A 26,181-nucleotide genomic window follows, 5' to 3' on the forward strand; every position below is an offset into this window, starting at 1 on the left:
GAGGGTAATTTGAATTCACATGAAAAAACCAAGAGCACTGGTGAAGGCAACTATGTAATTATAAAATACAGTAAAAATTCATCTTTATTCTCCTTTCTCAAATTATTTGAAAAGCAAGTGTATAAAACCATATGTATACAGTGATTGTTGGTCCTGTAACATATAGAAACGTAATGATTTTGCCAATAACAATGTAGAGGAGGTGAGTGGGCACAAAGCTATATGGAACTAAAACAACTCCAGATAGTAACCTGAATTCTTAAGAACAAATCAAGAGAAGCTAAAATGACACGTACAAAGGTTAATATAACAAAAGCTATAAATATATTCTTAGTTGACACCAGTGCCATTTACTCAGATCTGATCACCAGATCAGGCAAAGTGGGTCTCAAGAGTTGTAAAATTATGGGGGTATCAGGGAAGGCCCAAGAACGGGCATTCTTAGAGCCACTAGAATGTAAATTGGACCAACACACGCTCACCCATTCCTTCCAGTATGTCCCCGAATGTCCTGTACCCCTGCTGGGAAGAGATATCTAACGTAAATTGGAGGCTGCTGTCCACCTAACGGGAGACAAACTGGAGGTTGGTGTCCCTGTAGACAAAGGGCACAAGAGGATGATGTTACTGGCTGAGAACAAACCTCCCTGGACAGAGTAAATCCTGAGGTCTGGGCCCAGGGACGGGTGGGACGAACTGTAGGAGCCAGTCCCGTGACAGTGCATCTAAAACCCGGACATACATGGCCCAATAGAAAACAGTACCCTCTCCATCAGGAGGCCTTGTTGGGCATTGCCCCTGTGATACAGGACCTAAATGACCAGGGCATTATTAGTTGATCCAGTCAGCCTGTAATACCCCACTCTCCCCATAAAGAAACCCAGTGGGGAATACCGGATGGTACAGGACCTCAGGGCAGTAATGAAGCCACTGAGGATACACATCCAGTGGTCCCTAAACCCTACACCCTGCTGGCTACTCTATGTCCACCAGGACCTAATATTCTGTATTAGATTTAAAAGACACCTTCTTCTGTATTCCATTAGCCCCAAAGCCACAAGGAATTTTTGCTTTTGAGTGGCAGGACCCAAACACGCCACAAAAACAATACTTCTGGACAGTCCTGCCCCAAGAATTCAAAAATTCCCCCATCATCTTTGGGGAAATAGCTAAAGGCCCCAAAGATCACAACTGGAGGAGGGAACCCACCATTCTGATCACTAGGCCTACTAAGGAGGCCTCTGAAAAAATACTGTAACCACCCTGAGCCACCTAGCCAATAAAGGGTATAAAGTGTCCAAGAAGAGGGCTCAAATTTCACAAGCTAGAGTCACCTACCTGGGCTTCATTCTCACAGAAGGTCAGGGAAGCCTACCCCAGGAAAGGGAAGAAGCGTTCGCAGCCTTGCCCCTCCTAGAACTTGAGGACAGCTTAGGGGTTTCCCAGGGGTGGCTGGGTTTTGCTGCATCTGGATCCCTAGCCATAGTCTAATAGCTGGGCCTCTACATGAAATGTTGAAAGGGAAGGATGATGATCCTTTTGAATGGAATTAAGGATAGGAAGAGGCATTTCAAGAATTACAAAAGCAATTACTGCAGGCCCCTGTCCTGACCCTCCCAGATTTAGCTACTTCAACAGAGATCCAGGAAGCCATGGAGGGCTAGTTAATGAACACGGGCAGTACTTCTTTCCCCAACTGCAGCTTGTCAAGCCATTAGGGAGGCTCATCAAAGAACTCACTACAGGAGGGAAGCCCTATATAATTGGTTAGTTGGGGTCATGGTAACTCCTGGCATGAAAAGTATAATCAGTTGGATAGTTGAGACAGGACCCATCTGCACAATGAGCAACCCTAACACCTGATCCCCCCGACCAAAGCCCCCAGATATGGACCATTCAGACCAGAGGGACATATCCTGGAGAAGACAGGCACACTGATTTCACTGTCATGCTGAGGGCAGCTGGCAACTTCAGGTGTCCCTTGGTGCTAGTAAACACATTTTCTGGGTTAGACAGAAGCATTCCCTGCCAGAACTGAAAAGAAATAATCCCCAGGTCTGGGCTCCCAGGATTCGTCCAATGCAATAATGTCTCAAGTGCCCTGGGCATAAAATGGACCCTGCATGCAGCCGGGAGACCCCAATCAACGGAGAAGATAGATCCAATCAGACCTTCAAACGGGCCTTAGCCAAGCTATGTCAGGGAACTCCGACGGCCCTGCACCCCATGCAGTTGGCCCCAAGGGATAAGTTAAGTGCCCTTGAATTCCTGTATGGTAGACCCATTCCCCAAGCTGAAGAGAAGGGACACCTTAGACCCCCTAAAATGGAACAGCCCAAGTGTGCCCTCCAGGCAGGAGAAACCGGGAAAGCTCTCACCGAATATGGGGACCAGGTGCTCCCTGCACCCACTGACCCGGCCCCCAACCCCTTCCAGCCAGGAGCCTGAGTACATCGAAAAACCTGGAAAACTGGCAGCCTGCAAGCCCAGCTCACCCCTAAGTGGAACGGACCCTGCTTGGTGACCCTCACCACCTGCTCTGCCCAGAAGTAGCAGGGGTCACTCCGTGGGGACACTGCACTTGAGGGAAGAGGCCCCCGAGACCCAACCTCTGGAGAGAAAACCTGGGGCTACAGCCCCCTTGACTGCTTGTGCAAACCACTCTCTGACCTGCAGTTTCTCTCCTGAAAAACAACCAAAGTTCGACCACGTACACTCAGGCCCGGTGGTGAGCCTCTGCATCGGCGCCAAAGACCTGGAGCCCTGCCTTGTTAGGAAAATTTGACAGGTGACCGTTATTCTCTTGCTGATGTTTGGGCACGTATCTTAAACTCTCCGGGGTCCTTTGTCTCCAAGAGGTTAGACAAATGGGAATCGCTCAGGGAGATGGTCAGGGCCGAAGCCTGGGGCCACCAAACAGACCTCACGGTGACTGCAGGACAACAGGCAGAGGAGGGATTCGTCACCAGCCAAGCCCATTCACCACTCCCGGAAAATAAAAATAGAATCTGGGTAATAAAATAAAGTCTAACCTTTTTTTTCTTTTCCTTTGTGCTGAGTCTAGTTGCACTGACTCACATGCGGAGGCCTCGCACCAGGCACTTCAGACCGGAGTTCTCCAGCAGAAGGGCTGCAGGACGCTCGGCTCAGGGGCCGTGTGCAGAGACGCCGCGCCGGCTCTGGATCTGGGGCGTGAGCGGCTGGGCTGCGCCTGCGCTGGACAGCCCCGCCCCCTCCCTACTGCGAGAACCCTATAAAGCAGCCCCGCCCACAGCCTATCAGGAGAGCGTGTGCTCTAGAGCCGGAGCTTGCCCCTCTCCATTCTTTGATCAGGGAATAAAGCTTTCTTTTGCTTCTGAACCCAACTCAGTCTCATTCTATTGGCACAGTGACACCAGGCAGGAGGACCCTTGCTGGGGTCCGACTTGAAAGGGTCGGTAACGCTTGGACTTCTATTCCTACCTGGCAGTAGTGAGGAAGCCCCCTCCTTCCAGTTCTGGGGTGGTATGAGATGAAGACAGCTAACACATAAGAAATAAATACGAAAACCTCATAATATAATACCACAAATTTCCAGGTTGCAATAATAAATTGCTCATTATATCAAGAACCAGGAAGATCTCAGACTGAATGAAAAAGACAGTCCATAGGTATCAACATCAAGATAACACAGGCGTTAGAATTCTTACAAAGATTGAAAGCAAACATAAAAATGCCTCAACAATTCTAAGCACTCTCAAAATGAATTAAAAAATAGAGCATCTCAGCAAAGAAACAGAAGGTCTAAATAAGAACCAAATAGAAATTACAATAACCAAATTAAAAAAACTCAAGGACTCCACAGAGTGGAGGAGCCAGATGAAGGAATCAGTGAGCTGGAAGATAGAACAATACAAATTACCCAAACTGAAAAACAGGGAGAATTCTGAGGTAAAGAAATGAATCACCAACATATTGCTGGTGGGAATGAAAAATGATCTGGCATTAAAAAAAAAAAAAACTACATGCAGCTACCATATAACCCAGTGATTGCACTTCTAGGCATTATCCCAGAGAAAGGAAAACTTATGTTCTCATAAAAACCTGTACAAAAATATTTATAGCAGCTTTATTCATAATAACCAACAACAGGACCAGATGTCCTTCAGTGAGTGAGGGTTAAACAAAATGTGGTCCATCCACACCACGCGACACTACCCAGCAGTGAAAAGGAACAAGCTACAGACACACACACAACAACCTGGTTGAATCCACAGGGAATTATGCTGAATGGAAAATCCAGTCCTAAAAGGTTGCATATTATATTATTCCACTTATGTAACATTCTTGAAATGACAGAAATGGAGAACAGATTAGTGGTTGCCAGAGACTTTAAGGAAAGAGTGAGAATGAAAAGCCTAAAAGAGAAGCATGAGATATCGCTGTGGTGATGGAAATGTTCTGTGTCTTCACTGTATCAATGCCAATGTCCTAGTGGTGATATTGTCCTAGAGTTGTGCAAGATGTTACCATTGGGAGAAACTGGGTAAAGGGGACATGGAACCTCTCTGTACGATATCTTACAACTGCATATGAATCTATAATTACCCCAAAATGAAAAATTTAAATCCATTTGTAAAAAACGACAAATCACAGACTAGGAGAGGTTATTTGAAACAAAACCAAGAAAGGATTTGTTGCCAGAATTTATGAGGAATATGTAAAAATCAATAAGAAAAAGACATAAGTAGTAAAAAAAGAAAAATGAAGACAATTGTTTAAGTGTAATGTGGAAATAAATATGGCATAATGTTAAAGCTTGATAAAGCTGGGTGGTGGGTCTGTGGATGTTCCTTACACGGCCCATTTCCTCTGTTTGAAATATTCTATGTGTGATATAAATGACAATAGGTCACCACTTCTTTATGACTTGTTTCAGAGCAGTTGCAGAGGAGGGATGTTTGAAATATCTCAAAAAAATGGTGCAGTACAAAGTTTTCCAATTTCTGTTGATGGAAATTTTGGTCAACTGATCTTCTTGCTAAGATGTCGCGTCATTTGGGTCATGGGAAAAGCTGAAAAGCTCTCTGATCCACTTGTCCATTTCTAGGAACCAGAGGACTTTTTCAGTGAAAAGGATGCCACATGTTCTTTATTTTATCACATATACTCTAATTTTCTTTTCTGTAAATGAATAATACCTCAAGTAACTAATCATTTCCATAATTAACCCTTTTCAAGCACCTCCTAAGTTTTATTTTCATCGTAATAATCTTGTAACTTTCAATAAAAACACTTATACTTTTCCTTGAATAGTGATGTATAAGTTTCCTTGAGGATAAACAGGTATAAATCTGTATCATTGAAATAAAAAATGAATATGTACTAATATTATTACCAAAATAATACTCTTCAGAAAAATCTTATTGGGGTTTTTACCTTTTGTTTAATGTTTTTTCCCCCTTCCGTGAAGAAAAATCACAATTCAACAGTGAATTTAAAAACTGATAAGCACCATTCCCATGCTACACTTTTATATACCTGCATAAAAATAAGTCTTCAAAGTTACTTACAATTTTATTGCAAACTTGTACAAAAAGGAAAGTATTCAAACTACTTATCTTTTCACTTATAATATTAATATGATGTGACTAAATGTAGTTTCCTTTTTTTTTTGCGGTATGTGGGTCTCTCACTGTTGTGGCCTCTCCCGTTGCGGAGCACAGGCTCCGGACGCGCAGGCTCAGCGGCCATGGCTCACGGGCCCAGCCGCTCCGCGGCATGTGGGATCCTCCCGGACCGGGGCACAAACCCGTCTCCCCTGCACCGGCAGGCGGACTCTCAACCACCGCGCCACCAGGGGAGCCCTGTAGCTTCCTTTATATATTTATTGTTTGGGGTATGCTGAACCTCTCACGACTATGAATTTACATATTTCCACAGATTTGGAAAGTTTTTTCCCATTGTTTCTTCAAATATTTCTCGTGCTTCATTCTCTTTGTTCTCTCCTTTGGAGATTCCAGGTCCACGTATGTCAGACTTTTTTGTATTGGGCCATAGTCTCTGAAGTTCTGATAACATTTTTTTTTGAGGGGGGAGGGGTTCCTTTTCAGATTGAATGATTTTTTTGTTGTTGTGGTTCACTCTTCAGAGCCTTTACATAGTTGATATTTTTAGCTTTATTGAGATATCACTGATATATGTTAAACTGCATGTTTTAAGGTATAATTTGACATGCTTTGGCATATATTTACACCAGTAAAACTTACAGCCATCATCAAGATAATGAACCTATCCATCACAATCAGAGTATTCTCATGCCCCTTTTAATCCATCATCCTACCCTCTTCCACACCCTCTGTCCACAGGCACCACTGATACCATTTCTACAACTATAGATTAATTTGCATTTTCTAGAATAAGGTTGACTATGTATTCTTCCAAACTGAAAAGTACCCAAAACTTGGGGCCTGTCCAGATAGTGTTATCACAGGAAGAATGTCAAGATGATTTCCTCATCTGCACTGGCCTGGAGCTGCCTCTTGACAGCCCAGCATGAGGACCATCTCAGGGAAAAAGGAGAAGAGAGCCAACAGGGGATTGGCAAGATGGGAGGGAGATGTTGGGGGTGGTTTTGTGCAGGACCACCTTAGCTAAGCTGGAGCTGAGTTTCCCAGAATTCCCTCCCTGTATGGTTCCAGGTGAAGGGTGGCTGCAGGAGAACTTGTGCCTGACTTGAAAGGGGGAAGTGAAGCAGCATCCTCGCAGCCCAGGATCGGGGCAAAGGTACAGGTGCTGCCACAGCGTCGGCCCGTGGCCGCTGACGTGCCGGCCTCCTTCTCTGTGTGGGGCAGCGGCTGGGCCCACAGCTCCTCTGAGCTCCGGACCAGGTCCAGGTGCGGCTCAGTAAGGAGAGGGCTGGCTTCTTCTGTAGGTAGCCCAGGCCCTGCAGGGGAGGGACCAGCGACACAGGTTCCAGTCTGTCTTCACGGGTTCTGCTTGGTTCTTGCAGGTCTGGCTTGTCTTGCACTGTCCTGTCTCACGTCTGGGTTCTTCCTGGACGGCCAGCCCTGCTGACCTACAGCAAGGTTATGCCCACCACCGGACAACAGAGGTAAGCTTCCCATGGACACTTCACCAGCTCTCACAGCTGTAAAAAGCCCAATGCCCACAAAAGTCCTTTATTATGTATCTCTTGTCACGGCTCTGCTTCCTGAAATGAACCCTGAGCGGGACAGCTTGGCTTGCGGCAATGACCCTGTCTGATTGACAGGGGGAAAAGGCCTTTTTCATTACTTTGGAAAAGAAACATCCAAGAGATTAGCTTACTTTAAAAATTTACAGAGCTCTCAGCAAATCAGTGAATGTTCCTTATTGTTGGAATTTTCTCCCACGAAGTAACTCTTAAGGACCTCAAAATGAAATCTGACACATACTTATGATAAACATAGCTACTGGATTTCCTTTTAACATCTTGCAAAAATTCTAGACTTTTAAGAAAATAAAAGAAGTCAACCCACAATCAAAGTGTAACATTAACCTCAAATTATTTTTATTTAGCTAAATCCTCCCCCCACCCCCACCCCCGCCCTTTACAAAGCCACTTGAGAAATCCCATTTGACAAGGGATATTATTACAGTTTGTAATACCCAACATCAGGGCGAGACTTTTTTTTTTCTCTTTTGTAAAATCGGTTTGAGTTATTTACAATGAACTTAAAAACCATGAACTTTAATGAAAAAGCTTGACAGGTTTGATGTATGATAGACGAAAGTTTCCAAAAAAAAAGCCCAGAAAAAAAATTTTTGTTTTCTTTTTGGCCGTGGAATAAAAACATGGGTCTAGCTACTCAGTCTCTTCTAAGAGAGCAGTGAAATAGAGTTGCCCGGCGATTATAAAATTTCTACAGAAAACTAGTTAACAAAAGAGATGTAAATGTTTTTCCATCAATGGAATAATGTAGCAGGAGGGGGCTGCGTTTTTCCCAACAAACAGAATCGGTTTTTGTGTGTTTGTCTGCAAGCTAGTTACTGATTACATCGTTTAGTTTATTCTATCTGGGTAGCTCCTAATATTATTTTTCAGGAGAACCACAAAATAGATAAGGTGCAGGACACCCTTGCAGAAGAGTCTGGATTCTGGCCATCAATGGCCTGATTTACAGGATGTTTTTCAACACACTCCTTCAGGCCTTCCACTGCATTTGCACCCCAGCTCCTTGTTTTGTTAATGCCTTTGCAGTAGTTGTAAGCAGTTTCTCAAACATAATCTTCAGTGGTGTTTACTTTGACCACTGACTGTTGATTTAGAAGGAGCTCCTTTTTCAAAGGAAATCCTTCCACTTTTCCTGTGCCTACAGGCAAGAGAGAATAATTGTCATGGCACCCGGCCCCGTGTGTTTAGAGCTTTGAAATGATCACAAAATTACTTTTCCCCTTTCATTTATTTTCCTCTTAAATCCTGTTTTACAGTAATCATTCAAATGACTTCACTACATGGTCAGCCAAATAATGGCTTTAAGAGGCTGGCTATTTTAAATAGTGGGGACTAAATAGCCACTTCTCAGTACAAACCTTTTAAAAAGTGTTTGTTTAATGAACAAGAAATGTCTAGAATATGAATGAAAATGTGTCAAAAATACAATTACACTTCTTCTAAAACCCTTTTATGCAAGAAAAATGTAGATTTTATTCCTTGTTTGTAACTTTCTTGAAGGTTGTATTTGTAAATGTCTCTGCATGAAATAAAGAGGAAAAGAACGGGGCAAGATTAGAAAGGAAAACATCTTTTAAAATTATTAGTGACATCTACCTAATGCCTTACTAATTAATATTAAATCACTGACTTTGCAATATAAATATCAAAAAAGTTACTTAGCTGGGAGAATCTCTACACCCTGTGTTCTATCCTTTTCGTAAATTCTTTGACTCTATTAGGTTTATTCTTTGTGATGATGTCATTCTTTGGCTGAGTTTAATATTTAAACTACAGAAGGAATAAAACTTGGCTCACTCTAAATTAAGTTAGACTTTTCCTTCATTTTGATAATTCCTGTTCAACAGTCCCTCCCTCCCCAAGCAATGACAACAATATCAAACAACAATTGGATGCGGGGTGAGAAGATGCTTCCTAGCTGGGCTTGGGAGAAGATGGGCTCAGGGAGCCCTTTAATTGCTGAATTGACTCACAAGTGCTATGATGTCCAAGAGCCTGGTAAAGCTGGATATACTCAAATATATTCAGGAGGAACGTAAAGAATTGATTTAACTTTGTCATTTAAAAATTGGGGACTTCCCTGGTGGTCCAGTGGTTAAGAATCCACGCTTCCACTGCAGGGGGCACAGGTTTGAACCCTGGTTGGGGAATTAGGATCCCGCATGCTGCATGGTGCAGCCAAAAAAAAATTGTATTAAAAATTTTTTGGGGGGGGATACTGCTTTATTTGGAAAATATCCAGATGTAGGAAGAAGCTAGAATTAGAAAATCACTGTTTGGCAGGAATTGTTTCAGTTAAGGATCATCAGTGGCTGCAAAAATTGGTGGGCAAAAGCAACATGAGAAAAAAGATATTTGCATGGTTTCAACATATATCCCCCATTGGATATGTATTAATTACAAAGGAGGAAAATAGTTAAATTCCAGTGGAGAAGCCTGGCCTCACTGAAAGCAGCTCTTTTTCCCCTTTCCTGTTTGCCCATTTCTGTTCCCCTCTAAACTTGAAAGAACCTACTTAATTCATTTTCTAGGTAAAAAGAAGTAAGAATGAAGGATTAAGTAGTTAAAGAATGACTAGCTCTCTATCCCCATCAGCCCCCCTTAGCAATCCTGCGGGCAGATCACACGGGCAAGATAACATCTGAAGGTAGAGTCAGCCAGCCTGCACACAATGGAGAAGGATGCAGAACCCAACCTCCTGCCTTGATGACTCACTGAGATTCTTCCCTCCTTTTTCCCTTTAAAAATTGTCATGGTTGAGCACTTTGGAGTTGGTCTCGGGACATGAGTCCACCTTCTCCCCAGATTGCCGCCTTTTCTGATTAAAGCACATTTCCTTTCTGTTGACACTTGTCTCTCGAATTATTGGATTTTTAGCTGTGAGCAGCTGAACCTGAGTTTGGTAACACCACCACCTGAACCGAAGGTCAAGGTTAACTTTACCAACCAGGGAACAAAGCAACACGTGTGCCTCCAAGGACATGCAGCAATTCTCCGGTTGTCCTACCACAAGTGTGCAACTGAATCTGATCACGGAGAAACATCCAAACTGGGGAATGTTCTACAAAATAGCTGGCTGTCACGAAAGACAATGATTGGCTGGGTGGTTCCTGATTAAAGATAACCAAATAGACAAGATGACTAAATGCAATTCACTGTAGAAAGTCAGAGAGGTTCGGAGACTGGCCTACAACATCAGTTTATGATGTGATCCAGTGCATGGAATTCAGACAGAGGTGTACGGATCAAAAAGGGCAGAACAAAAATGATTTTTGTCAGAGGCAATTTCGTGTAGTGCAAACCTATGAATTTTATAGAACAAAAGTCATGGACTACTGAATACTGTGTATTTGGCAATACACAGGCTGAGCAGGAAAGTAGAAAGAAAAGATGCACACAGGCGAGGATGCCAGAGGAGTTTTCCCTGTCCCCCCCTCCACCAGCCCCATGGATGCTGTGACAATCAGTCCTGGAGTGGAGTGAGGTTACCACACTATGTAAGGATCAACATTCTCCTGTAATAGCAGCATTATTCACAACAGCCAAGACATGGAAGGAACCTAAATGCCCATCGACAGATGGATGGATAAAGAAGATGTGGTACATATATACAATGGAATATTGTTCAGCCATAAAAAAAGAATGAAATAATGTCATTTGCAGCGACATGAATGGACCTAGAGATTATTATACTAAGTGAAGTAAGTCAGACAGAGAAAGACAAATACCATATGGTATCACTTCTATGTGGAATCTAAAATATGACACAAATGAACTCATCTACAAACCAGAAACAGACTCACAGATATAGAGAACAGACTTGTGGTTGCCAGTGGGGGAGGGGGTGGGTGGATTGAGATTTTGGGATCCGTAGACGCAAATTGATATATAGAGAATGGATAAACAACAAGGTCCTACTGTAGAGGTCCTACTGTAAAGCACCCAGAATATACTGTAGAGCACATTCTTTTTTAAGTATATATATATGTATATCTGAATCACCTTGCTGTACAGAAAAAATTAACACAACATTTTAAATCAACTATACTTGGTTTTTTTTTAAATTAATTAATTAATTAATTAATTTATTTATGGCTGCGTTGGGTCTTTGTTGCTGCGCGCAGGCTTTCTCTAGCTGTGGTGAGCAGGGGCTACTCTTCACTGTGGTGGCTTCTCTTGTTGCACAGCACCAGCTCTAGGCATGTGGGCTCAGTAGTTGTGGCTCGAGGGCTCTAGAGCATAGGCTCAGTAGTTGTGGTGCACGGGCTTATTTGCTCTGCGGCACGTGGGATCTTCCTGGACCGGGGCTCGAACCCATGTCCCCTGCATTGGCAGGCAGATTCTTAACCACTGTGCCACCAGGGAAGCCCCTCAACAATACTTTAATAAAAAAAATTCTCCTGTAAATAAAAGATGTCATATACAGCCTTTATAGTTTTGGTTTGGTTTTATTTCATTTTCTACTGCATCAAATTCTTTCATAGTGGGCAATTTAAAGGAAATGAGTGTTCCCTGCAAATTCAGATATTTTGGTATCAAAATTGATATTCAAAATATTTTATGGCACTAAAAATATGAGGTTTGTGTTCATTTTTTTACATTTTCAGATATCCCCCAATGCTTTTGAATGATGCAAAACAGCTGTTATTTCTTCAAATACTTAGTTATGAGATTTCTAAGATGTATGTACTTTTTTTTTTTTTTTTTTTTTTTGCGCTATGCGGGCCTCTAACTGTTGTGGCCTCTCCCGTTGCGGAGCACAGACTCCGGACGCGCAGGCTCAGCGGCCATGGCTCACGGGCCCAGCCGCTCCGCAGCATGTGGGATCTTCCCAGACCGGGGCATGAACCCGTGTCCCCTGCATCAGCAGGCAGACTCTCAACCACTGCGCCACCAGGGAAGCCCCAAGATGTATGTACTTTTAAAACATTAATTTCCTACATCTTATGAGCTATATTACATATCATATCTTATAAGGAATACTTTTTTAAATTTTCCTGTTTTTTTGGAGTTAAGATACCTAAATCCCAGCCAGGCTAGTGACATGGAACAGGCTGGGTCCCAAACATGCCAGGTCAACTATCTTCTGTATATTACTGCTCTCCCACAGGGCCAGTGTGCTAACACAGAAAGAGCCTGTGCTTTGAAGCTGGACAGACCTAGCTCTGAATTCCAGCTTTAGTACTTCCTATGAGCAGTTAGACAAATGCTATTTCTGAACCAGTTTTCTAACCTGGAAAATGAGGATAATAATGTTTACTTCTCAGAGTTATTGTGAGGATTAAATAATGCAGATAAAGTATCTGGCATAGAGTCTGATACAAAGTACAAAGGCAGTATTAGTTCCTTCCTTCTTTCCTGTTTCTTATAATCCATGACTGGAACAATTTATATGTCAAATTAGCATGAAATAACCTTGGGTATTGGGTTCATGAATGATTACTACATCATTAAAACCTGATTAATTAATTAAAGCAGGCCATGCATGGACAATAATGAGAATTATCTCAAACACTGAATTATGATTAGTCTAATACTGTGTACCTGAGGTCCAATATAAAATTATACATGAATATGTGTCCAATCAGTTCTCCTTTATCCTGAAATTTTAGCATTTATGTTAAAAAGTGTTTTTGAAATTTTGCAAGGTCAGAAATCATAGCTCTGGAAATTCACATGGAAAAAGCTGACACGGATTAAATATACACAAAACCTTATAAGAAGTGAGTAAGTACATGAAAATTCATTAGCCTGGTAAAAAATTTAACTTCATCTATTTTTATAATGCACAACCATGAATCAGTAAACTAATGGGATGGGAGTTATATTCATTCACTCATTCCACAGATATTTATTGAGTGCCTGCTATCTGAAAAATCTGTTCTCTAGAAGACAGAATAGACCATTGATTAGGACAAGATGGAGGTCATTGATAAATTTGATGAGAGCAGTATCAGTGGAAAGGTGAAGACAAAAGCCTGATTGGAGTAAAGAGAAAATAGGAGATAAGGAAGTAAGGACAGTGAGTATAGGAAATTGGAGAACCGCTATGAAGGAAAACCAAAATATTGGTGTAGTTGGAAAAAAGCATGGAGTCAAATTTTTCTAAGGTGGAAGATATCACAGTGTCTTTGTAGGTTAAAGGGAATGGCCCAGTGGACAAAGAGAAACTGATGCTGCCAGAGAGAAAGTGGGAAGTTTAAGAGCCAAGACCTCAAAAAAATGAGAGGGAGTAGAATTCTGTGCAAGTGGTGGTATTGGCTTTAGGAGTTGAGGAAAGGCAGTGGATATAGGCAGAGGTAGGAGTCGGCTGAAAGGGATGGTCATGGGAAGATGGGGTCTCTTTTATCTGCTTTTGTTTTTCAGTGAAGTAATGGAAACACAGGGCTAGGTCAATATCTGGGTGGGTGGGGGGAACTGGAGGTCTGAGGCAAGAGAGGAGGGTGTGTGCAAGAGTCCCTTTGGAGAACAGAGATCCAGTCTGATAAAGACATGGGTCAGATGGCTGCATGACACCATTCGTGGTCATGAATTTAAAGTGCGACCTGTCTGCATGGCATGTGCTTTCTTGAAGATACATTCAGCTGCTCAGGTGCCTGTCCAGAGAAGACAGAAAGCTGGGGCTGAGTTTGCTTTTTTCCTCCCAATAATATAGACAATTATAACAGAGGAGAAACAAGTCAAGAGTCTATCCCACAGGGACTTCCCTGGTGGTGCAGTGGTTAGGAGTCCTCCTGCCGATGCAGGGGACACGGGTTCGAGCCCTGGTCCGGGAAGATCCCAAATGCTGTGGAGCAACTAAGCCCGTGCACCACAACTACTGAGCCCGCGCGCCACAACTACTGAGCCCATGCGCCTAGAGCCCGTGCTCCGCAACAAGAGAAGCCACCACAATGAGAAGCCCGCGCACCACAACAAAGAATAGCCCCTGCTCACCACAACTAGAGAAAGCCCACACACAGCAACAAAGACGCAACGCAGCCAAAAATAAATAAATAAATAAATTTAAAAAAAGAGTCTATGCCACAGAATCTGCCCTGGAAGAGGACAAGTAGGAGTGACTGACAGGGAAGAAGTAAAGTATTGAGGTCCTCCTGGGGTTGAAAATGTTGGGGGGCATTAGAGTCAATGGCCAGCTGGAGGGGGAGGGGTAGCGAGTGGGAAACGTGGCTTGGCAGGTGGTGCAGTTCTCAGTGAGGACGAGGGGAGATCACAGCAGAGAAGACGCCGGGCAGCTGAGAGTTCGCAGTGCTGACTGCAGCGTCAACTTGGCTGCTGGCGCACGGGTGCTTCTGAGGAGATAAACAGCGTCCCGAGGGCCAGAGTCTTCAACAAATGAGGTGAAGTACCAGGAAATTGTAGTTGGGGACAGAGGCTGATGACATGCAAGTCCAAGGAGTTGGGAGGTTGGAAGGAAGATGGAGGAAAAGTCATGGAAGGACCAAAGAGAAGAGACTGCGTCCAGGAGAAACAGTGGAAGCAGCATCCTTGGGAGGAAGCCAGGTTTCAATTACAGCAAGAAGGCGACTTAACACATTATGAATCAATTTAGCGTGAGATGACTGAGCTTTTAAAAAATTGAAAGAGAATAATTATATATAATCGAGTGGAAAATATAAGACCATATCTGATCGACTTTAGAAAAGCATTGTTCCATAAATTTCTAAAAATGTGTGTATGTGAGTGCATGTGGTGTGTGTGTCTGTGCGTGTGCGTGTGTTATGTGTGTACTGGCTATAGGTATAAAATGTATTCCTTACTGTAGGTTGGAGTCAAACAAATTTGAAAGCCACAGCATTCAGTGACTATAGAACCCTATGAGGATAAGAATCTTTATGGTGATGGATGAACTGGGTGGCCTGGAAATAATAAGAGAAGTGAGGCATGATGGGAATAATGCTGGTGATCTGTAAGGGAGACGGAGTCCTGAAGCCCCAGGTTCTGGTGCCCTGGCCGGGACCTGTCTCTCACCTGGGCCCAAGTTCGTGTGACAATTTTAGTATACGATTGAGCAGCACCAGCAAGAGGCAATAGAAAGGCTCCTGGCATCTAAGCTGTTGTGCAGGTGGAGGTTGCCTCCTCTGCAGCTCAAGCAGCTGTGTTGGGAGCACGAGGCCAGCTGTGTCCTGGAGGGTTTTTGTTCAGGTGGAGGGAGGCTGGCATAGATTTGCTTGGTCCAAGAAATTGTCATCAGGAGAAGGTAATGTCAAAACTGAAAGTGATATAATCTGGGGCCTTGGAGACACAGAAGCCTCAAGAAATGCTCAGCTTGGGCTTCCCTGGTGGTGCAGTGGTTAAGAATTTGCCTGCCAATGCAGGGGACATGGGTTCGAGCCCTGGTCCGGGAAGATCCCATGTGCTGTGGAGTAACTAAGCCCATGCGCCACAACTACTGAGTCTGCGCTCTAGAGCCCGCGAGCCACTACTGAGCATGCGCTCTAGAGTCGGTGCTCCACAACAAGAGAAGCCACCGCAATGAGAAGCCCTCGCACCACAACAAAGAGTAGCCCCCGCTCGCCGCAACTAGAGAAAGCCCGCGCACAGCTACGAAGAGCCAATGCAGCCAAAAAAAAGAGAAAATGCTCGGCCCTACTTCATTGTGATTAATTAAAGAGATAAATATCCAAGAATAGCAGCAGCATAGATACACTGATTCATTTTAATAGATTGCTACTAAATTCAACGTTTTGCTAATGCTAATTTGGTATGGACTAGTTGGGTATTTTAGTTCTACTCGTCAGAACTCTCTGTAAGGAGATCATGAATGTTAAATCAATCTCCATAAGTATAAGATTTTTAAAAGTGCCACAATTGCGTGACGTGGCCTGAAACTCCCTTTAGCCACAATTATCTCAGCTCATCATTGGGTCCTGGTCACGAAGAGGACCAACAGGGATAGTAGATGATTCAGGGCAAATCCATCCCCAATAATGAAATTTTTAAAGATACAGCATCACCTTTCCATATGAAAGGCAGGATGTTGTGGAATGTCCTTCTCTCTGTTAAGGAATGATAACCTCATGAGTGATGCTTAAAGGTTTCCCACAGGAAACACTGTAAAAGACAAAAAGTCTAGACAAGACTAGCTTCTGCCCGTTCCACTGGAGACATCCATCACTGTAAATAATGACTCACACTGAGGTCATCCTCTTTAGGCTGCAAATGGACGTCTGTACCGGGCATTCACATGCATTGTTTCCTGCTGTTTTCTTGACCACACTCAGAGACGGGTTTCACAGACGACTGAAGTGAGGCTCGGGTAGGTTCTTCCATCATCCAGTGGCTCTGCATGACCCTCGCTAGGCGTCATCCGGCGCAGGGCGGTTGAGTTGGTGAACCTGGAGCAGTTCCTGATGACTCCTCGGGACCCGTGCTCCAGAGGGAGGACTCGCCGCAGACTCCCCAGCAAGTATGCTCCGGCCAGACGGAGCCCCCCCGCCCCAGTTCCAGCTCTAATTCCAGTGCTCCTCCCTTCTGCCTTCCTACCCTTCTTGGGGAAAACGGACAACAAATCCTATGATCCTTCTTTTTTTTTTTTTTGCGGTACACGGGCCTCTCACTGTTGTGGCCTCTCCCGTTGCGGAGCACAGGCTCCGGACACGCAGGCTCAGTGGCCACGGCTCGTGGGCCCAGCCGCTCCACGGCATGTGGGATCTTCCCGGACCGGGGCACGAACCCGTGTCCCCTGCATCGGCAGGTGGACTCTCAACCACTGCGCCACCAGGGAAGCCCCCTATGATCCTTCTTTGACTTACATAGTGTTTTTCCCTTTCTGAAGATGGAAGAAAAAAATGCATTTCTCCAGATCAAAACTACAGTGAGGTACCACCTCATACCAGTCAAAATGGCCATCATTAAATGTCTACAAATAACAAATGCTGGAGAGGGTGTGGAGAAGAGGGAACCCTCCTACACTGTTGGTGGGAATATGAATTGATGCAGCCACTGTGGAAAACAGTATGGATGGTCCTCAGAAGACTAAAAATAGAGTTGCCATAAGATCCAGCAATCCCACTCCTGGGCATACATCTGGACAAAACTATAATTTGAAAAGATACATGCACCCCTATGTTCATAGCAGCACTATTCACAATAGCCAAGACATGGAAACAACCTGAATGTCCATCAACAGATGAATGGATAAAGAAGATGTACATATATACAATGGAATACTACTGGGCCATAAAAAAGAATGAAATAATGCCATTTGCAGCAACATGAATGGACCTAGAGATTATCATACTAAGTGAAGTATACCAGAAAGAGAATAGGACAAATACCACATGGTATCACTTATATGTGGAATCTAAAATATGACACAAATGAACTTATCTGTGAAAGAGAAACAGACTCACAGACATAGAGAACAGACTTGTGGTTGCCGTGGGGGAGGGGGGTGGGAGGAGGGACCAGCAGATACAAACTATTATATAGAGAATGGATAAACAACAAGGTCCTACTGTATAGCACAGAATTATATTCAACATCCTGTGATAAACCATAACGGAAAAGAATATGAAAAAGAATGTATATATGTGTAACTGAATCACTTTGCCATACAGCAGAAATTAACACAACATTGTAAATCCACCACACTTGAATAAAGTAAATTTTTTTAAAAGTGCATTTCTCTTTCCCACAAATGCCCGAAATGGGGATGACAGATTAAAATCTTCATTTTGCAAAGTTTAAAAGTCATTTTTCAATGGCAGGGAAATGGGAAAGTTGGGACTTAAATGCTTTCTTGCTTTGGGATTGCTGTTTTAGTCAGTTTAATTCTGATTACATTTGGCTACAATATGAGATTTATGTGAATTTAGAGCACTTAACAATCCCTCTGTTTTTTCTACGGCCTGGGTCCCGGACACTCACAAAACTTCCGCTGTGCGTTTCTGAGAGACAGTCACGCACACAGAGGTCCAGGTCTCAGCAGAGGCCCCTGCAGAGATACAGGGAAACTAGAGAGAGACAGAGACAGAGAACTCTGATCCCGGGTCACGCTTTGCTATAATATCCGAAAGCAAAACTGTTTCAAGTGAGAGCATTAAATAGTGAGTGTCAATCAAGGATTCCAGAGCCAAGATATCTACCAAGTGGGGACACAGTGACTTGTGGTTTTGCATCTAAGCCAGGCAGGGACCTGGAAAGATTGTCAGACATGTGCTGATTCGGTTCCATTTTAGCCATTTTCTTCATCTGTGCCTAATTAGTACAAACTTTCATTTGCAGGGGAGGGAGCATGAACAGAGAAACCGGTGGAGGGAAGCCTAACACTGAATTGTTCCAACTATATCTCTGTTCAGTGTGTCAAATACATTCTTGAGGCAGGTGCTCGAATTCACAGGCTCTTTAGAGAGAATTTAGCAGCCCCAGGAATATACTGGTTAAGAAGAAGAAAGGAGGGGCGGGGGGGTGGGGAACACACAGCATCAGCTGCTAGGAGGGAAAAAGCTAATTGCAGAAACTTCTCTGCCGGGGAGAGGTGCAGCTGTCAAAGCAGTAAGGTAAATGAGTCTCAGACTAAAGTGGATTTTGCAGTAGAACTGTGTTCTCTGATAAATAGGGGAGCTTGAACTCCAGCACCATCCTGCTATTCCGTGGTAATGCCCCATTTTGGCACTGACTGGGTGGTCTTAAGCCCACTGCCACCCTGGCTACACCGGCCACACCAATCAAGGCCCCGCAGCTGAGACCCTGGCTGACCTGCCTCAGGAGCCTTTTTCAAACTCCAATTCACTCATTTGTGTGGGATGCTTTTTTTTGCTACTTTATTTATGGGATTACATAAATGAGCCATTAAAAATGTAAATCTTCAGAACAGTGGAATAATACAGATTTAAACAATCAGCTCGGGGCGGTACAGTACAGAAGCAGCCCTGCACCCGTGCTATCGTCCTATCGTGACTATGGCAACAATAGGGGCTGAAGGGAAGGACAGAGGGGAGAGAAAGAAAGCATCCCGCATGGTGGCCCTCACTGGCACCAGAGAAAGATTAGGGTGTGTTTTTTAAAGGAGTATTAGGACAATAACGAAGATGTGCCATTATAATCAACAAAGGCCGGGGCACCCCTCACCCAGTGCGGTGCCAGGGCAATCAGGCACACCACAGATCTGAGGAGTTTATCCCACCTCCTGGCAAAGTATTTAACCCTTTTGTGGCTTTTTGCAGAGGCAAAGAAGAAAAGGAAAAGACAAGGGGACGAGTTGGGACAGAATCACTCTCATTTCCTTATCTAGTTGTGATCGTTTTAGATTTTTTTTTTTACTCTGTTTCTACAAGTGAATTCTATGGGATCCTCCCATCAGGGTAGTCAGGCCAGAACCAACCTTGCCATCCTTCTGCTCTGAGCAGGGCACCCCTGAAAGGCAGGAGGGGCGATGTGTGGTGGCCTGTTAACTGGCAGCCTGGGGTCCCCCCAACTGCAGTGGGTCCCGAGGCCCCTCCGCAAGGTTGAAAAACACTGCCCTCTGCTAAGGTCCCCACCCCCGCCTTTGCCATGACCATCCTGCAGCTCCGACACGTAAAGGGGCAGCATACTGGTGAGGGCGCCATGGGGAATAGGCAGCATGGTGGGTGAGACAGGTACCCCAGGAAGAGCAGACTGACCTGTGAGCCCAGGCAAGACTCTCCCAGACTTGATGCCCAGACGCCCCTGTCAGCAGGCAGAAGCAAGGAGCCTTTGATGCCATATCCTCTTATAGTGGCCTCATTACTGCCCACAGCCTAGGAAGGTCAGGTCACTTGGGTTACAATTAATAGCTGCCTCTGCTCAATGCGCTCTGCATCCTGGTCTCCTGGGCAGCCTTTCTCTTGGGACTGCTTGTCTCATTGCCTCTCTGGCTGTATCCACCCCCCCACCAAATTTACCCTTTGTTCCCACATTCTTCATTTGCTTCTTCGCCTACCATGTCCTCGGAAATGTCCAGCTACTATCCCAAAGAAGTGGCTTGGAGCTTTACAAGATACAAGCGTTTGCTTCCCACAGCCAATCCAGACTGGGAAGAACAGGCCCAACTCATGGTTCTTTGGGGAGGTGGTGTGGGGAAGATACACAGCGAATGACCCCTCCCATCCCAACTCACTGAGGGCTCCTGATCACGGAATTCTTAGAACTCCAAACTCGGAGTTTATGACAACCCTTCCGAGAAGGGGTTCTCAACCTTTGCTCCATGCTGGAATCATCTACAGGACATTAAAAAATATTGAGTCCTGGGTCCAGCTCCAGAGATTCTGATTTGATCAGCTGGGTTATACCCTTGGTATCAGGCATTGGTTAAAGCTCCCCCAGGGCTGAGAACCACTGGTCGAGAGATAATGCAGCTGAGTAAGAATTGTCCAAATGTATACAGTGCTTTTATCTTAGATGTCACAGCAGTGGGGTTGTCACAGCTTAGGACAGTTGGGGGCAGAGGGGTGTGGACAGTATGCAGAGAGGGGAAAACCAGGTATCTTTTGGATTCGAATGGGAAATGGAGATGGATGTTGCCTCTTTGTTATAGTAGGCACCGTGGGTGGCACAAGAAAGACCTGGGTGAGTGTCTGTTATGTCCAGAGGGGTTCTCAGTGGGGATAAGAGGTGGTGTTATGGCTGCCATAATGGATTCCAGAGAGTTTGAAACAGTGGTATTGGATTCATTCCCTTTTTCGTTCCACGAATAAGTGCTGAGTGACTGCTATTTTACTGGCACTTTGCTCAGCTCTGAAGATACAGCAGAGAACAGAAATCTTCCCTCCTAGAGCTATGTTCTAGCAAGGGACACAGATATGACACAAGCAGTGACCCCGATCATTACTTAAATGACAATTTCAGTAAGTGCTGTACAAGCTGTTGTGCAAGAGTGTCACAGGGTTGGGTCTACACCCGCTGAGTTCCCGTCCAGCCCTCCGTCCCGTAACCTGGACTCATTCTGAGCACAGGGTAGGACGTATTACATGACACGGAACTCATGGGGCCAAATCTTACTGTCAGCGGAAGTGAATTTCCATGTTGAGAATTAGGCTCAAATAGGATGATCTCTTATTGCTTCTCCAATTGTCAAGTTGGGAAAGAAGGCTTTTGGTCAAATAATATTAAAAGCGTGTGAAGTGATATCTACAGACAGAGCCCTGCAGAGTCGGACTGACCAGCTGGGTTAACCCAAGTGAATGTGAACTAACAAAAGCCATCACAAAGCAACACATGTTGGGAACAATATTGCTTCTGCTAAATCCACGTGCACCAAAGAGGCTCTGTAGGCACCAAAGAGGCTCTGCGGGAGAAATGAGGGGTGTGTGTGTGTGCGTGTGTGTGTGGGGGGGGGGGTGTTGGGGAGGGACCTGGGAGGACAGGATGGATGAGGAGAGCTGACAGAGAGGGAAGAGGAGAGGAAAGCTGGAGTCCCTGCCCCCACCCCTGCTGTTCCTTCCCCTCCCGTGGCCTTGGCTTTGGCACTGCTTTGTCCCACTGCTGTTTGAAGCTTCCTCATTGGCCACAGAAATGCAGTCCTGCCCAAAGCGCTTCCCCAAAACCCCATCTGAAAGATGCTCCTACACTCCCAGAGGACGCAGACATCACATAGATGGGATGGATGGCTCACGGGGACACGACATATTTCCTAACTGAAGATAGAGAGTAAACGAGAGTCGGAGCCTAGGAGTGACCATAGTTAATCCTCAATCATTTAAATGAGTACAGAAAAGCCAGGCTATAGAAAATCCAGAGGCATTTTCTATTTCGTTTTGGATTGCAACTTTTTCTTTATTAGACTTATCATGGCAGATTGGGAGTCTTTTGAGAGCAGAGATTATGATTGATTTTTTATTCTAGTAAAAAAGTAACTTGCTTATAATAGGAGTGCTGCATTAATCTTTGCTGCATAACTACTAGAGAAATGCAAATCAAAACTACAATGAGGTACCACCTCACACGGGTCAGAATGTCGATCGCTAAAAAGTCTACAAATAATAAATGCTGGAGAGGGTGTGGAGAAAAGGGAACCCTCCTACACTGTTGGTGGGAATGTAAATTGGTGCAGCCACTATGGAAAACAGTATGGAGTTTCCTCAAAACAATGAAAAATAGACTCACCCTATGATCCAGCAATCCCACTCCTGGGCATATACCTGGATAAAACTATAATTCGAAAAGATACATGCACCCCAATGTTAATAGCAGCACTATTCACAATAGCCAAGACATGGAAACAACCTAAATGTCCACTGATAGATGAATGGATAAAGAAGATGTGGTATATATATACAATGGACTATTACTCAGCCATTAAAAAGAATGAAATAGTGCCATTAGCAGAAACATGGATGGACCTAGAGATTATCATACTAAGTGAAGTAAGTCAGACAGAGAAAAATACCATATGATATTGCTTATACGGGGAATCTAAAATACGACACAAATGAACATACCTACGAAACAGAAATGGACTCACAGACATAGAGAACAGACTTGTGGTTACCAAGGGGGAGGGTAGGTGGAGGGGTGAATTGGGAGTTTGGGATTAGCAGATGTAAACTATTATATAGAGAATGGATAAATAACAAGGTCCTACTGTAGAGCACAGGGAACTATATTCAATATTCTCTGATAAACCATAATGGAAAAGAATGTGAAAAAGAATATATACATATGTATAAGTGAGTCATTTTGCTGTAGAGGAGAAAGTAACACAACATTGTAAATCAACTACACTTCAATAAGATTTAAAAAATTTTTTTAATCTTTGCTGCATAAATTAAATAAGTGATTTTACTTACTCAGAAATTCGTGGGGAAAACTAAGGAATACGCCAGCTATCCTGAACTCTATTTCCGAAAGGTCTTCTATTCTCTCAGACCTCCAAGCTTTTGTGCATTTGGTCTCATCTGCTTAGAATTCTTTCTCTATCATTCCTGTCCTCTCTTCCTCTTCCACGATCCAAATTCCAAACTACAATCAGCCTCCAGTTTCAGCCGAGTGCTGTTCTTCCCACCGTCACCGTCAGGCACTCCCTCTGCCACTGAACGCACTCCATTCACGGCTGCCACGCTGCTGTGAAGGGCCTTTTTGTTTTGCTGTCTCCCCACTGCAGTATATGCTCCGTGAGTCTCTGGGCTATTTTTATCTTTTGGCCTCAGAGCCCAGCACTGTGCTACATTTAGTCTATAAAGTTTCTGCATACATGAACAAGTGAATGCATAAATATCTATTAGTTAAGGTGTACATAGCTAAAAATTAACTTAACAATCCCATTGGTTCTTTTTATTTTTTTGTGAGTAATTGTCTGAGTTTATTCAGGAAAAACAAATAAATAACAAATAAGTGAATAAAAAGTCAAACAACAACAAGATCATGCTACCTTCTTCTCATGATACTTCATATCCTGCCATTTCATGAAGTTTTGTATTGTTTTTTTAACATCTTTATCAGAGTATAATTGCTTTACAATGGTGTGTTAGTTTCTGCTTCATAACAAAGTGAATCAGCTATACATATGCATATATCCCCATATCTCCTCCCTCTTGTGTTTCCCTCCCACCCTCCCTATACCACCCCTCTGGTTGGTCACAAAGCACGAGCTGATCTCCCGGTGTCATGCGGCTGCTTTCCACTAGCTATCTATTTTACATTTGGTAGTATATATATATGTCCATGCCACTCTCTCACTTTGTCCCAGCTTACCCTTCCCCCTCCCCGTGTCCTCAAGTCCATTCTCTATATCTGTGTCTTTATTCCTGTCCTGCTCCTAGGTTCTTCAGAACTATATCTATCTATCTATCTATATATATATATTTTTTAGATTCCATATATATGTATTAGCATACAGTATTTGTTTTTCTCTTTCTGACTTACTTCACTCTGTGTCCCTTCACATAGGGCCATCCACCTCACTACAAATAACTCAATTTCGTTTCTTTTTATGGCTGAGTAATATTCCACTGTATATATGTGACACATCTTCTTTATCCATTCATCTGTTGATGGACACTTAGGTTGCTTCCATGTCCTGGCTATTGTAAATAGAGCTGCAATGAACATTGTGGTACATGACTCTTTTTGAATTATGGTTTTCTCAGGGTATATGCCCAGTAGTGGGATTGCTGGGTCATATGGTAGTTCTATTTTTAGTTTTTTAAGGAACCTCCATACTGTTCTCCATAGTGGCTGTATCAATTTACATTCCCACCAACAGTGCATGAGGGTTCCCTTTTCTCCACACCCTCTCCAGCATTTATTGTTTGTAGATTTTTTGATGATGGCCATTCTGACTGGTTTGAGGTGATACGTCACTGTAGTTTTGATTTGCATTTCTCTAATGATTAGTGATGTTGAGCATTCTTTCATGTGTTTGTTGGCAATCTGTATATCTTTGGAGAAATGTCTATTTAGGTCTTCTGCCCATTTTTGGATTGGGTTGTTTGTTGTTTTGATATTTAGCTGCATGAGCTGCTTGTATATTTTGGAGATTAATTGTTTGTCAGTTGCTTTGTTGGCAAATATTGTCTCCCATTCTGAGGGTTGTCTTTTTGTCTTGTTTATGGTTTCCTTTGCTGTGCAAAAGCTTTTAAGTTTCATTAGGTCCCATTTGTTTATTTTTGGTTTTATTTCCATTTCTCTAGGAGGTGGGTCAAAAAGGATCTTGCTGTGATTTATGTCATAGGGTGTTCTTCCTATGTTTTCCTTTAAGAGTTTTATAGTGTCTGGACTTACATTTAGGTCTTTAATCCATTTTGAGTTTATTTTTGTGTGGTGTTAGGGAGTGTTCTAATTTCATTCTTTTATATGTAGCTGTCCAGTTTCCCAGCACCACTTATTGAAGAGTCTGTCTTTTTTCCATTGTATATTATTGCCTCCTTTATCAAAGATAAGGTGACCATATGTGCATGGGTTTATCTCTGGGCTTTCTATCCTGTTCCATTGATCTATATTTCTGTTTTTGTGCCAGTACCACACTGTCTTGATTACTGTAGATTTGTAGTATAGTCTGAAGTCCAGGAGCCTGATTCCTCCAGCTCCGTTTTTCTTTTTCAAGATTGCTTTGGCTATTTGGGGTCTTTTGTGTTCCCATACAAATTGTGACATTTTTTGTTCTAGTTCTGTGAAAAATGCCATTGGTAGTTTGATAAGGATTGCAATGAATCTGTAGATTGCTTTGGGTAGTATAGTCTTTTTCAAAATGTTGATTCTTCCACTCCAAGAACATGGTATATCTCTCCATCTGTTTGTATTATCTTCAATTTCTTTCATCAGTGTCTTATAGTTTTCCATTGGTTCTTAAGTACAGAAGTTATTGGAGAGTTTACTTTTTCCAAGTGTTTCCCTTCCCATTTTGGTTTCAAGTGAATTTTAAATGAATGGATAAAATTGCTAGGATAATTTTTAAAACAAGCACATTATGGTGCTTGCCATGTGTCAAACTCATCTCTAAGCACTTTACATATAGAATATTTTCTACGCCAGACTATATATTTGACTTACAGTGGTCTGGATATATTGTGTGTGAGCATGCGCACACACACACACACACACACACACATCTTCTGATGAGAGGAACCTTGATTATTTATTGTTGCTTAAATATATTAATACACTTAATCAATTTCTTACAAAAATCAAAACCATCATGTGAGTTGGAGAAGTTTTCCTGTCTAAATTTATAGCTTGTACGGATGTGATTTTTCTATGAAATAGAGAACGTCAAAAGATCTGCGAAACAAATGCTGTGAGTCTCAAAGAAAGATGCTTTCCATTGAAATTGCTCCTATGAAAGCTGCTTTTCGATCTTATTTTCTATAAATCGGGACTATGGAGGAAGGACAGGATAACTTGTTCAAACTTCATGACTAGAGGCAAACGTTTTCATTTTCTAAATGTTTTTCCATGTTGAGAGAGATGAAAATTTCCTAATTATGAAAATCACCTTTGCAGGTTCTTCTTATTTTCAGGTTGGGGAGCATTGTTAAGTGATGTGGAATTCATAGGGTCAAGTTTCATTGTGAGCTGAATGGTTT

Source organism: Mesoplodon bidens, assembly GCF_964165515.1.
Source record: "Mesoplodon bidens genome assembly, chromosome: 17".
Classification (NCBI taxonomy): Eukaryota; Metazoa; Chordata; class Mammalia; order Artiodactyla; family Ziphiidae; genus Mesoplodon; species Mesoplodon bidens.